This window comes from Heterocephalus glaber, unplaced genomic scaffold (assembly GCF_053883595.1).
Source record: "Heterocephalus glaber isolate CG9 unplaced genomic scaffold, H.glaber_assembly_v1.0 deba00001523, whole genome shotgun sequence".
Taxonomy (NCBI): Eukaryota; Metazoa; Chordata; class Mammalia; order Rodentia; family Bathyergidae; genus Heterocephalus; species Heterocephalus glaber.
Window position 1 is genome coordinate 11931956 of NW_028258327.1, and position 13041 is coordinate 11944996.

Consider the following 13041-nt stretch of genomic DNA (forward strand, 5'->3'; position numbering starts at 1 on the left):
GTACTTCAAGTCAAAACTGAAATGCCGTCTCCTTTTTTTTGATACTTGTAATGATTCTTGAGCAAAATAGTCTATGAAATGGTGGCAAACCTACGGCACACATGTTTATTGTGTTTTTCTTTTAAGTCAAAACATGTTAATATTTGAGTGATTTTTTTCTAAAGTAAAATCTCAGTATTCAGGCTTAATTGCAGTGTTGACACTTTGCGATTAAGTGGGTTTTGGGTTGCAGTTTGGGCACTTGTCTCTGAAAGGTTTGCCATTACTGGTACTGGGTATTAATCACTTTTCAAATTGGTATTTCTTACATTATATATTACATCAGACTATTTATTTACATGTTTTATATGCCCTAGAAATGAAGTCGTTATCTTTACAATTCAGTAGAGGCCAACATATTTCACACATAATTAGTGACAATTAACTATTCAGCTCAATTTAGTTTCTGGATCTTGTTTTTGACTTTGGTATATTCGAACAGTACGTACATAAACAGATTCTACTGACTGCATACACACCTAGTATGTTTAGGACCGATACTGAATATAATATATAAAAAGAACCATAAAGATTCTATAATTTTTAAAGCCATTTAAACAAAAATAATCATTTAAAAAAGTGCAAAATCACAATGACCCTTAAGATGCCTACAACATGATTTTGCATGTTAAGAGTTGAAAGAACTACTTAGTTTCAACAAAAGAAATTAGTTTCAGAAGTTACATGAAAGAAGACAAAAAAGAAAAGTTAACTGCAAAATATAGAGGTTCTCAAAGCAGATCTGTATTCAGAAGTTATAAATAGGTTCTTTTGAAACTATGGTGCCTATTTCTGTGTTTTCTTTTAAATCTTTTTTAAAAGCTACTTAATTTGAATGTCTAATGAGGGCCAATGAAAAATTATTAGATATACTCAGCTAAAAGACCCAGGAGATCTCAAGGCAGTGTGACACCAGCTATTACTTTAAAAGTATTTTCTGCTATCATATAACCAAGAAAAGCCAAAAAGTTTCCATCTTTCAACTATTATCACTTAAATTATACAGACACCTCATGCGTTTCTTATTTTCTTCTGTATGAAGTCACTGGAGATAATACAATTAATACAAGAAGACACATTTGGAACTTTGAGCATCAGTTTTGGTACTAAAGATTCCTTTCCTGGGGCAGTTTTACAGTAATACATGTTCCCTTTGGTTCACAGTAAATCAATTAGGCAAACCTTTATAAATACATTTAATCTTCCTAACAATCTCTGAAGCATTTTAACACCAGCTTACAAACGATAAAAACTGCACAACTGATTAACTTCTACAAAGTCTCTCCAATCCAGCAAATGGGTAAATAACCCTAAGTTAAGCAACCAGCAAGGGGCAAAATCTGGCTTTAAAACTTCAGCTGCAGCTCTAATTCTTTGTCTTCCTAGAAAGTATTAGCAGAATCAAGTTTAGAGAACATACCACAGTAATTGTGTGACATGGACAAAGAGTGATGATGTAGCCACGTTTTCATTTGACTGTGCACTTATAAAAAAAATGATTAACTGTTACATAACCCATGAACCGTGACCCAAACTTAATCTGAAGTCCGTAGAGTTTCTGATCATACACTCACTACATCCTATGAACACAAGCAGCATCTCTGGCCATGTTAGGCAGAACCTGAAAACTTACCAACCTCACAGCATGGCACTGTTTTTCTGAGTATTTACACACAGCTCAATGAAAGGAAGTAACGGATTGTGAAAACAATTTGCAAATGTATTTTCAATATGTAGATTTCATTTTGTATTTTTCTTTCACTCTGCCCACACACTTTAACGCGAGCAAACTATCATCCCAATTTCATTTGTTTTTTAAACTCATATAATATTTACACTTCAAAAAAAAAAAAAAAACTTCAATATTTTCCCTTAAGTTTATCAGTAGGGCTTTGCAACAATAAAATGAAACGGACTGTTCTGCCTGTAGTTTGTTTTGTTTTGCGAAAAGAAAAATACTCGTCTTGTGTAGTTGGACCTTGAGACTTGGCATAGGATCAAGTCCAAAATGTCAGAGCCAGATACGCTCTCGGTAAAGGCAGAAGCCGTCTGCACGGTGTCCTCGCCGCCCTGTTATTCTCTCCCCAGGCCCAAAAGGACGAGGAACAGACGACACAGCCTGGGCCGGTAGGCCTGGCTCCTTGGGGCCTCAGCCGCCTCCAGGCCAAGCGCAGCCGCGCACACCAGGGGAAAGCGTGGTGAAGGCTGCGGTTTGTCCCGAAAGAACAAACTGCTGCCCCGGGGGACGCCCCAGAAGGACAACCGAGGCGACAGGAGGTTCCGCTCCAAAGAGGCAGTGCAGAGGAACCGGGTGGGGCCGGAGTGGAGCGGAATAAGACTGTAAAACTAACCTAAAGGAAATTCTGACCCGACAGCCTGCAACCCGGCGTACCCGAACTCCGCGCCCCCCGCCGCCGACCCGGGCGCGGGGTCAAAGGGCGCCAGTGGAAAGCAGCGAGTCGATTGGCTGGCGGGAGAGGGCGCAGGCGCCGGCGTGGACAGCGGGCCCGCCGCCGCCGCCGAGGCTTTGGGACCGGGTCCTGTGGCTACTCACCAGACTCGGGGAGTCGGACGTCACCAGGGACTCGGCTGGCCGAGCGGCTGCGACCCGGGAAGCGGAGAAATCCAAGAGCTGCCCGTCCGAGCCCAAACGGCCCCGCCTGTCAAACACTTGCTCCAGCCTTTTCGAGAGACTGGTGGAGAGCGGGCAGCGGGGCCCGACAAGCCGGCGGGGCGGGGCGGGGCGGGGCGGGGCCCGAGGGTGGGCGGGGCTGTCCAGGTCTTGGTGCGGGGGGCGGGGCGTAGAGGCGGAAGATGGTGGAGTTGACTTGTTTCTCTGTTAGTAGTTATCTTTGCAGGCTCAACTGGGAAGCTCTGTTATAGAGGACAAATGTTTGATTTTGATTTCTAATATTAGGCATTCAAAGTACACTAGTTATTTTCAGAGCTGAGAAACTACAGTATTTTGCCTCTTTAAATGATCCTTTACCTGGAAGGCCAAAGTAGACAGATAAAGGTGACATTTTAAATTTGCAAATTGTTAAAAATCACATTTGTAGTGAACTCACTTAGTAGAAATAATTGAGAAAAGGCAGAAGAAGAAGAACTTTTGAAATAGAAGTTACAACTGAGCGTTTCCATCTTACATCAGCTTTTGAAGCCAAGATAATTATATTTTGTTTGGATTACCTAGTAACAACGACATATTGACTCAGGCCAGACGTTGTTGATGTGAACAAATTTATCAAGGCTTTTTAAAAGCTCACTAGATGCTTTAAAACCAGTTTTAATTGTAAAACTTGCATAAATGATTACAATCTCATTTGCACATTTTAAAGAATAATAACGCCCTACTATCCACCACAGAGTTTAAGAAATAGAGAAATAACTATATTGTCTTCTCCAGAGCACATCTTTCCCATTATCGTTATGCTGAATTTTGTATTGCTCATTTCTTTGCTTTTCTAAGATGTTATATATGTACAGTTCCTTAAAAATACAGTTTTCATGGTTTTGCCTTTTATGTGAGTGTACATCTTCCATTCCTTCCCTTCCAAACTAATTTTTTTCACTACATATTCAGATTTTGAAATTCATCACTATACAAACCCATTTTACATCAACTAATTTGGAACATCATGATCTATAACATCTGCTGATGTCATACTTTGAAAGTTTTGCCTGGAAATTGTTTTTCTTTTAATTTGCATTTTCCCCCTTGCTAAGTGAGATTTGCATTTTTATGTACTTATGGCTGTTAGAGTTTCTGTGAAAAGTCTCGACTCAATTTGCCCCATTTTTTATTGGATTGCTTTTGAAATTTAATTTGTAAATGATTTTATTTTTATAGTTTACCTATTTACTTACTAATTATTGTTGTTACAAATATCTCCTCTGAATTTGTGGATTGTCTTTTCACTTTTTATGGTATCTTTTAATGATCAAAACCTTTATATTTTAGGGTACTTATGGTTGAATTTAACATCTTAGATTGCAATTGCATGCTCTGTGCTTTATTGTTTAGAAGAGTTTTCCCACCCTGAGATTTTGAACCATTTTTAGTTTCTTCTAAAATCGTAATATGAAATATTTTAAACACAGAAAAGTATAGGATAGTGGGTGGTACAGGCCTAATCCCAGAACTCTGGGTAACTGAGGAAAGAGGACGGAAGGTTTGAAGGCAGCCTGGACAAGTAAGTGACTTGGAGAGACCCTGTCTCAAAAAGTAAAAGAAAGATTGGGGATGTAGCTCAGTAAGAAAGCCCTGGGTTCAATCCCCAGTGCCATCCCCTATAATTTGGTTTGGATTTTGTCTGGGATTTTGTTTAAACTATGTTTTTATTTATATTCAGGTTTTTTAGTCTTTTATACTTTTTAGTGCTTTGTAATTCCTTTCATTACAAGTTAAAACATTTTCCTGTTTCATTGCTAAAATTGGAGATTTTTCTTTAACTTAATAGTTCAGTGATAAAGTGCTTTCTCAACATGAATGAGGCCCTGGGTTTGATCTCCAGCACCACAAAAACTTACATCTTTTTAAATTGGTTATTAATGTTGTATACAAGAAACATTGATTTTTATATATTGGTCTCATATCCGGAAGCCATACTGAACTTTTTGTTCCTTAATTTTATTTTCGGTTACACCTCTTGGTGATTATATAGACAGTACTAACATTTGTAATTATTTTTCTCATGCATTATTTTGACCTCCAGCACAATGTTTAATGAAAGTAATGATAGCATTCTTATCTTATTCCTGACTTTTCTGCATTACTGTTAAAATTTTATCATGAAGTACAATGTTTGCTGTGGGATTTCAGTTGCTACTTTTATCAAGATTATTGAGTGTTCTATTTCTGGTTACTAAATGTTTTATTTTATTATTTTATTTTTTTATTTATTCATTCATACCAAGAGTGACTGTTTAATTAATCTAATGCTTTTTCTTCACCTGTTGGAGTAATTATTATTTCCTATTCTAATGTGATTTTGGGGAGTATTAATAGGTTTTCTGATGTTGAATGAGAGAAAAGGCATTTCTTTTTATAGTATATTAATTCATGCCAACTTGCATAAAAACATGGTATTTATTACTGCCAGAGTAAATAAGCTAGGGTAAGTAGATTTTTATTGCATCTCCCTCTGTGTGTCAGACTCATTGCACAGAAGTGTTTTTAAGCTAAATCGGGGTTATGGAAAATTCTCAATTTGTAATTCTGTCTGCTCTGTACATACTCTGCTACTGGACAAGAATATTGAATTGGCATTGATATGTTGTCAGTACTCTTTTTTTTCACTCATTTCACATAACTTTTTTTCAACATGTTTTGTATACTTTTTTTTTTTTTCTATTTCTCTGGTAGGGAGTGAAACACTATTTTGTTCTTATTATCACATATGTGATATTCTTACATGCTAAATCTTGACATTTTCAAATCTGTGTCAGCAATAGTTACTGCCAAGTCTAATCTATTTCTCATAGGTTTTAAAGTTATATTAATAAATGGAACTAGTATTAAATTTGGTACATTCATAAATTCTGATTAGAAAAGTGTCCAAGATAAATAGGTAATTAGTGCAATAATATAGGGGTCCATTTTTATAAATTTTAAATATATATATATTTCTAATACCATATAAAAACCTAAAACAATATATGCATTGTGATCTGTACTAATCTGAGAAAAAGACAATAAATAAGGAATTTCTTTTTTACTCTCAACTTTCTTTCTCTCTTGCTCTGTCCTGTCAATACATATTTATGTTTTTTTGTTTTAATTAAAAATATAGTACTACAAGAATATGCCTTTGTTCTAACAGATGAATTCTTAGAAGGAAATAGAGTTGCTCATAAATTGTATTTTAAATGTGTTGTATCCAGGATGATCGGTCATGAGTGCAAAGAAAAAAATAATCAAAAGAGGATGGAATGCATGGGGGAATATCAACAGAAGTTTCTCTTCATTTTCAGGAATACTCTTAAGACAATAAACTACCATAGCCTTTAGTTTTTCTGAAATATCATTGATTGCTATAATATCTCCCACCCTACAGAATTTTTTATCTTACCTTGCTACTAAAAAGAGCAGTATCTGTTAGCATCATCATCATCACTATCATTATTTTTGGCCTTAGTAATGAAGATGCTTCTCCTTTTTTTCCTAGACCTAGGGAAATGATTATATTTTCAGTCATCATTTTCTTCCCTCAATTTCAATGGGTCTTACTATCTGTGTCCTGAATATTTCATGTCTCTTCTTTTTCCTCCAGCCCTAGAAGTTTCATTAGGACTTCCTAGACATAGCATGCCCATCTTATATCTTTGTTCAAGACTCACCTAAGAAGTGGATTCTTTTCCAAATATCTTCTTTACCAGAATTTTTGTTATAAGGTATAGAAACTGAATCTGGCAAACTTAGACACAAATAGACCACATGAAAAATTACAAAGTACAACATGAAGTATGTTAGGTAATGACAATGTCTAGGAACCAAAAGAGGCTAGGAAATTGAGTACACAGCCTCACACAACTGTGCAGATTAGGACACTGCTGTTTATGGGATGCACTGAGCTCTCAATACTGTTTATATTGGCATGAGTAGCTTCTTAACTCTGCCTACATTACCTACCTCCTTTTCACAAAATTCAAATTTTTGCATGAGATAGTCTGATTACTTAACCTATACTACAGGCTCCTTAGTGTCTTCAAGTGTAAGCCAGCCCCTTTGGCTTGTTTAATGGTCAATAGAACACAAAACCTACAATATAGCATTCTTCCAAAATCAGAATTTTTTTTAGATCCTAAATAGCAATAAAACATAGCACAAACAAAAACAAAATAAATGAAAATAAATCTAAACAAAAGCATGTTTTTACAATGTGCCTCAATGTCTATACAAAGTCTGCCTTCTCCATGGCTATTCTATTAAATATTTTTAATCTCAACTACATTTATAATTTCATTAATTAAATTGTCCTGTTCTTTATATCACATCTTGCTTTATCCAAGTATAAGTAGGATATCCCATGACACAGTTTGACATTCAAATATGACTCTAAATCCCCTGTGTAGAACGCAAAAGCTTCCACCTGTTGTTAGCAGCTCTCTTCTCCCTAATGCCCTAATCCTTTTAACATATGCCCCCAGAGATCCAGAATATCATTAGCATTCTGACAGCAAAGAATCCAGTCTAACTCCATACATGTAAATTTATGAACTGTGCCACAGATAAAAGAAGCCAGCCTTGCAAGGTGATGACTAAAACGTAGGAGTCCTGTAAATTCATGTGGTCTTACAGTGACCACAAGTCGTTAGGTGACTTCTTGACCAGTGGGTTAGGTGCAGCTCAGCCTTGACCCACACTCTAGGATTAAATTCAATGTAGGTAATTCCCAGTTAAACAGATCAAGCTCCACCTCCAGTGAAAATTCACATTCACTGATTCAAGTATTTTCCCAGGTCATGGCACTCCAAGACCTGGAGATAGGAGAGGGTTCCAGGGTCATTTCCTTTCCATAGATGAGTGGCAGAAAGTTCACAGATGGCTAATGCTGTTAGACTGTAATACTCCAGGCTCTAGTTATGGCCTGTCTCTCCTGAGGGACACACTGTTTCACTCAAACATGATGGTAGTTGAGGCAGGGTCATTTCTGTAGTGGAAAATTGGGCTAGCAGAAAGATGTAGCACTTCCTGAGAGGGGAAAACACTATAAAGAGTGATACAGAGCCTTTCAGCCTTTTGAAGGAAGGAAACTTCATGCATTGTGACAGAACATTAATGTTATGCCATAATCAGTTGTGCCCCAGATGTTAAGAAGTCTAGATTTCACATAGTCATTTTCACAGGTAAAAGAGTTTGGGCTTTTTTTTTTTTTTCCTTTCCAAGATGCCATAGATTCTTTGACCAAATTGATCTAACTCCTGCTATAACATCACCTTTTCTTGCCATGAACATGGAACAGTTTCCAAAGTCAATAAAAGCCTTGTTATTTCTCAAAATAGATGACCCCACTTGCACTTAAGAGAGACCACAGTAATTTTCTGTGCCTACTTATTCTAAGAAATAGCTGACAACTACTTTTGTAAGAGAAAAAGAAAAACATTTATTCATGGGTAAAATATTCCTCTGTTAGAGCACTCAGTGAAAATCAGATAGATCTGTGTTATATATGAGACAATATCAAATACCATGAATGCAGATATGGATACTGTCTGATTCATAACTATGTCTCTTAACAGCTAACACAACAGGTATCATTGCTTATAGTTGAATAAATAATGAAACCTAATGAGGTCCTAATCCTCTGAACCTGTGATATTGCATTATTTTGCAAAAGGAACTTGACCAATGTGATTAAGGATCTTGAGAATATCTAAGTGAGCCCCTAATGTAATCATAAGTATTTTTATAACAGGGAACCAAAGAGAGCTTTGAAAGATAAGGTGGAAATGTCACCACTGAAGCAAAACATCAGCTCTTGGCTTTGTGGATTGGAGAGGGAACAGTGAGGAAAGGAATGTAAGGAATACATTCCAAGTCTAGAATCTTGAATGAGCTAGGAAATAAGAGTCACCTCTGACTTCTGAGCAAAGACGGACTATGAAAACATTTCAATTCTATTCCAGTAAAACTGATTCAAACTTCTCACCTCCAGAACTGCAAATGAATGAATGAATGAATGAATGTATATGTTTAAACCATCAAATTTGTGGTAATTAGTTACAGTAGACATCGAAAATCTATATAGTATTCAATAAATATATGTTGAATGAATGAAGCAAAGAACAGTAATGATTCAGTAAATATTACATTAATCATAATAGTCCCAGGTTGGTCTAAAATACGGGGTGAAAAGAAAGACTGCACATGTACTTTATATTTGTCTTTTTGTTACAAAGCTGAAAAAGTTATTTCAATATGAAAGAAACATTGTCCTTTAAATTTATCTAGAGTATGATTAGGACTGATTATACTAATATAATCTGGGTTTTTATTTACCTAATTTATTCTAGTAGTTTTGGTTAGTTTTAGTTTGTTGAGATAAATGAATATGTTAGTTTCATGATAATTGATTTTATTTGATTGTACATGTATTCACAATTTTGGGGAGAATCTACTGTCCAAATACATGAGTTGAAAAGAAATTTCTGCCATGTAGCTTGCCTTCTACCAAGATATACAGAGATATACATTGTATTTTTTACATTAATTTTTCACTTACCCTATTTTTATTATTTCAGATATACTTGCATATATTTATATTTCAAAAAAATTTCCTTTCTATTGTCACCAGACTGGTTCTGAGGTCACTGAAGCTGAAATCACCTAAACCATACTTCACATAGAATAAATTTGCAAGTTTGCTGATTCCCATCACAGAAAATGAATTTTCAAAACTATTCAGTAAAAGGCATAGAAAGGGTTTTATTAGGCAGAAATTAAAAGGTACACACTCAGAGAGAAACAGAGTGCAGGCCCTCAAGAGAGATGGGTGCATATTTCCTGGAACAGGAAACATTTATGCTCCTCTTAAGGTGGGGGAAGCCCCAGAAAAAGGTGGCCCTGTGCCAGCATGAGCTCAATTTTTTTTTAAATAGATAATTTAAACATTCTTTGAGTTTTCTCAACCTTCTCCTTTACCTTAGGATCAGGTTCCTCCTCTTTACTTTCTCAACTAAACCACATTTTGAACTTTCAGTACTCCTAGGAATTTTAGGTGTGATGGGTTCTGTGGAGGATATGAGAAGTTTGTCCTGATACCTGTGGCAGGCCCAGATACCTGTGGCAGGCCCAGATACAGAAGTTAAAGATAACTTCAGAAGGCTGTTCGTCGATCCCACAGTGTTCATTCCTCTGTAGTCCCTTGAGACTCTCAAATATTTGCTTGGTATAAGACTAGATAAGGATAGCTAACATTTATTTTTTTCCCCATTAAATTTATTGGTACATTTTAGGTATAAAATACAATTACATTCATCATTGGGATCTTATACCTTTACATGAGTATTTTGGTTCTTATTTTTTCCCCTTCCCTTGCCCTCCCTTCACTGCCTCTACCCTTCCCTATTTGCAAAGACTTTGTTTCCATTTTTTCCTTTTCTCATATTTTTTCTTTTCCCTTCTTTCCTTTCCCCTACCCCTCCCACTTCCCCTACTCCTTTAGACCTTTTCTTCCTATTATACAGTATCATTTATACATTTTTAAAATTACAATATCAAGATCTAGGAGACATTACCACAGATTTTACAAAATTTAAAAGGATATAGAAAGCATATTACAAAAATCTTTTTTGAAATAAATTTGACAACTTTTAAGAAGTACCTTGGAAGACAAATTAATGAAACTAACTCTGGAGGAAATATAAAATTTGAATAGTACCTATTAAAGAAAGTATATTCCTGACTTGAAAACCTACCTATATGACAGCAGGCTCATATACATTTTAACTGATAAATTATATCAAACAAAGCAGAAAAAAGAAGGAACAATTCTTCCCTCATTTTAGGAACTCTACATTGTGCTAATCCTAAAACTAGATAAAGATAACAGAAGAAAAAAGTATGAACATAGATAGAAATTTGTTTAACAAAACTATTAGAAGTCATATCTGGCAGTATATAGAAAGTGGTTTTGTTATAGGGATGGCAGTGTTGTTTCACCATTGGAAGATCCACCCCAAAAGTCACCATTTTAACAGAGAACACGAAAAAGCCATATGATCCTGTCACTAGTTGGAGAAAAAGTATTAGACTAAATTCTACAGCTGTTCATGGTAAAAGCTATCAGGAGACTAGAAGTAGAACAGAACCTTCTCAACAGATTAAAGACATGTACTCCATACTTCCAGTGAGAACGCCTTATATGAATGGAGAAGATACAATGCTTTCTCCTTAAGGTGGGGAACCAGGGCAGATATGCTTACTCTTTTTCTGTCCATTAAACTTTGAAACCTAGTCCCCACCAAAATAGTCTGGCAACAAAATGACACAATTAGGATAGGATTGGCAAGGTAGAAGCAAAATATATGTAAATGAAATGATCATCTACAGAGAAAATACTAAGAAATCTCTAGGAGCCCATAGAACTTGTATTTGAATTTAGCAGGATTAGAATACACAAGGTATATATAAAAATTCAGGTCTATGTATTCTTGCTATAAATGAAGAATTGGATATTGAAATTTAAAAGTTATGTAGGAGTACAAAGGACCTAGAAAAGTTAAAAAAAAAAAAAACAGAAACAGTGTTGGAAGATGTTTAGCACTTAATTTTAAGACTTCTTCTAAAGCTACAGTAATCAAGGCAGTGTTGGTGTAAGGAAAGACATATAGATCATTTGAATAAAACAGACAATCTAGAAATAGAGCCACACATATATGGTCCACTGAGTTTTGAAAGATTATTTAACATTAGCATTTTATAGAATATAAACTCAATTCAAGAGCTGAGGAAGAGAGTGTTTTCAGCAAACGGCACCAGAACACCTGGTATCCATATATAAAAAATTAACCTCAACCCTTTATTTCCATACATGAAAATAACTTGAAGGAATCTATGAACCTAAATATGAAAGCCTAAAAGTATAAAACTTTAAGAAGAAATTATAAGGGAAAATGTTTATGAATTCAGGATAGACGAGAACTACCTAGGATACAAGAGACATGATGTATAAAAGAAAAAAATTGATAAATGAGATTCCATCAAAATTTAGAACTTTAAATGACATCATTAAAATGAAAAGTAGTCCTTAAACAGACCGTATGTACAATACATATAACCTATGACCAGAATATATAAAGAATTCCTAGAGCTCATTAATAAACAACCCAATTAAAAAGTAGACATAAGATGATAAATAGCCAGTATAGCACAAAGAAAGGTGTGCAATCTAGAATCAGAAAAATTCTAATCAGTACAATAACAAGATTGAATTATATACTCACTAGGGTGATGAAGTTAAAAGTTTTAAAAGCCTTGTCATGACTTTTTCTTTTTGTTGGCTTCTCTCCCTTTGAATTTAATTTGTCACGCCCAATGGATTCATTCTGTTGGGTTTCCTAGGGTTGTGATTCTCATTGTCTTTTCCTAGGGTATTGTCTAAAATTTTTTGGAGTGCTGGTTTGATATTCATGAAGTCCCTGGGGTGCTCTTTATCATGAAAGTATCTTATTTCTCCATCAATTTTGAAAGATAGTTTTGCAGGGTACATCAATCTCGGTTGAAGGCTGTTTTCCTTTAGGGCTTGAGATACATCACTCCAAGCTCTTCTTGCCTTGAGGATTTGCATTGAAAAGTCTGCTGTGATTTCCTTTGTATGTGATTTGTTTCTTTTCTCTCACTGCTTGTAGAATTTTGTTCTTCTGTTGGATTTCTGGAATCCTAACTCTTATATGCCTATGTGTAGATTTTTGATCAAGGCTAGCTGGCATCCTATATGCCTCACTTATCTGTAGGTCAAGTTCTTTTCCCCTCCTTGGGAAGTTTTCTGCCATTACTTCTGTGAACAGTTTTTTTATGTCATCTGCTCTCTCTCATCTTTCTTCATTGACTCCAATCAGTCTTATGTTATTCTTCTTTGCTTCATCTAACAGTTGCTGGATTGATTTCTCATGTTCCTTTATAATTTTAAAACAATTTTTCTTTTCCTGGTCACTAATTGCAATCTTTTCTTCTATATCTGAAATTCTATCCTCACATTGGTTCATTCTGCTGTGCAGACTTTCGATGGAGTTTTTAATCTCCTAGAAATCTGTTTGCCTCTGTTTTATGGATTCCATTTGTTTCCTATGTTGGGATTCCATCATGTGCCTCAGACCCTCTATTTTTTTATCTGTGTCCTCTCTAGGTTTATTAATCATGTCTTGCACCATGAGCACAATCTTTGCTGTTATCTGAGTAATTATTTCTGATTTCATTTTTCTCAGATCCTCTTTTGTTGCCAGTTCAGGGAGTCCAGGTAGTTGAGTATCAGATTGTTCCATCTCATTTCCCTTTGGGGT

At 35.5% G+C, this 13041-nt stretch overlaps 1 protein-coding gene across 2 annotated transcripts in view; it reads right to left on the minus strand.

The window, feature by feature from the left end:
* Positions 1 to 2784, minus strand: part of Manea (mannosidase endo-alpha) — a 37600-nt gene extending 34816 nt beyond the window's left edge. Inside the window, exon 1 of one of the 2 annotated variants that reach the window (XM_004862509.3) lies at positions 2594 to 2784. The gene's annotated coding sequence lies outside the window, so the exon portion shown is untranslated. Of the gene's footprint in view, positions 1 to 2390; positions 2508 to 2593 lie in introns of those variants that run through there. The other variant, XM_021242669.2, reaches the window with a different exon arrangement.
* Positions 2785 to 13041: the final 10257 nt, after the last annotated feature.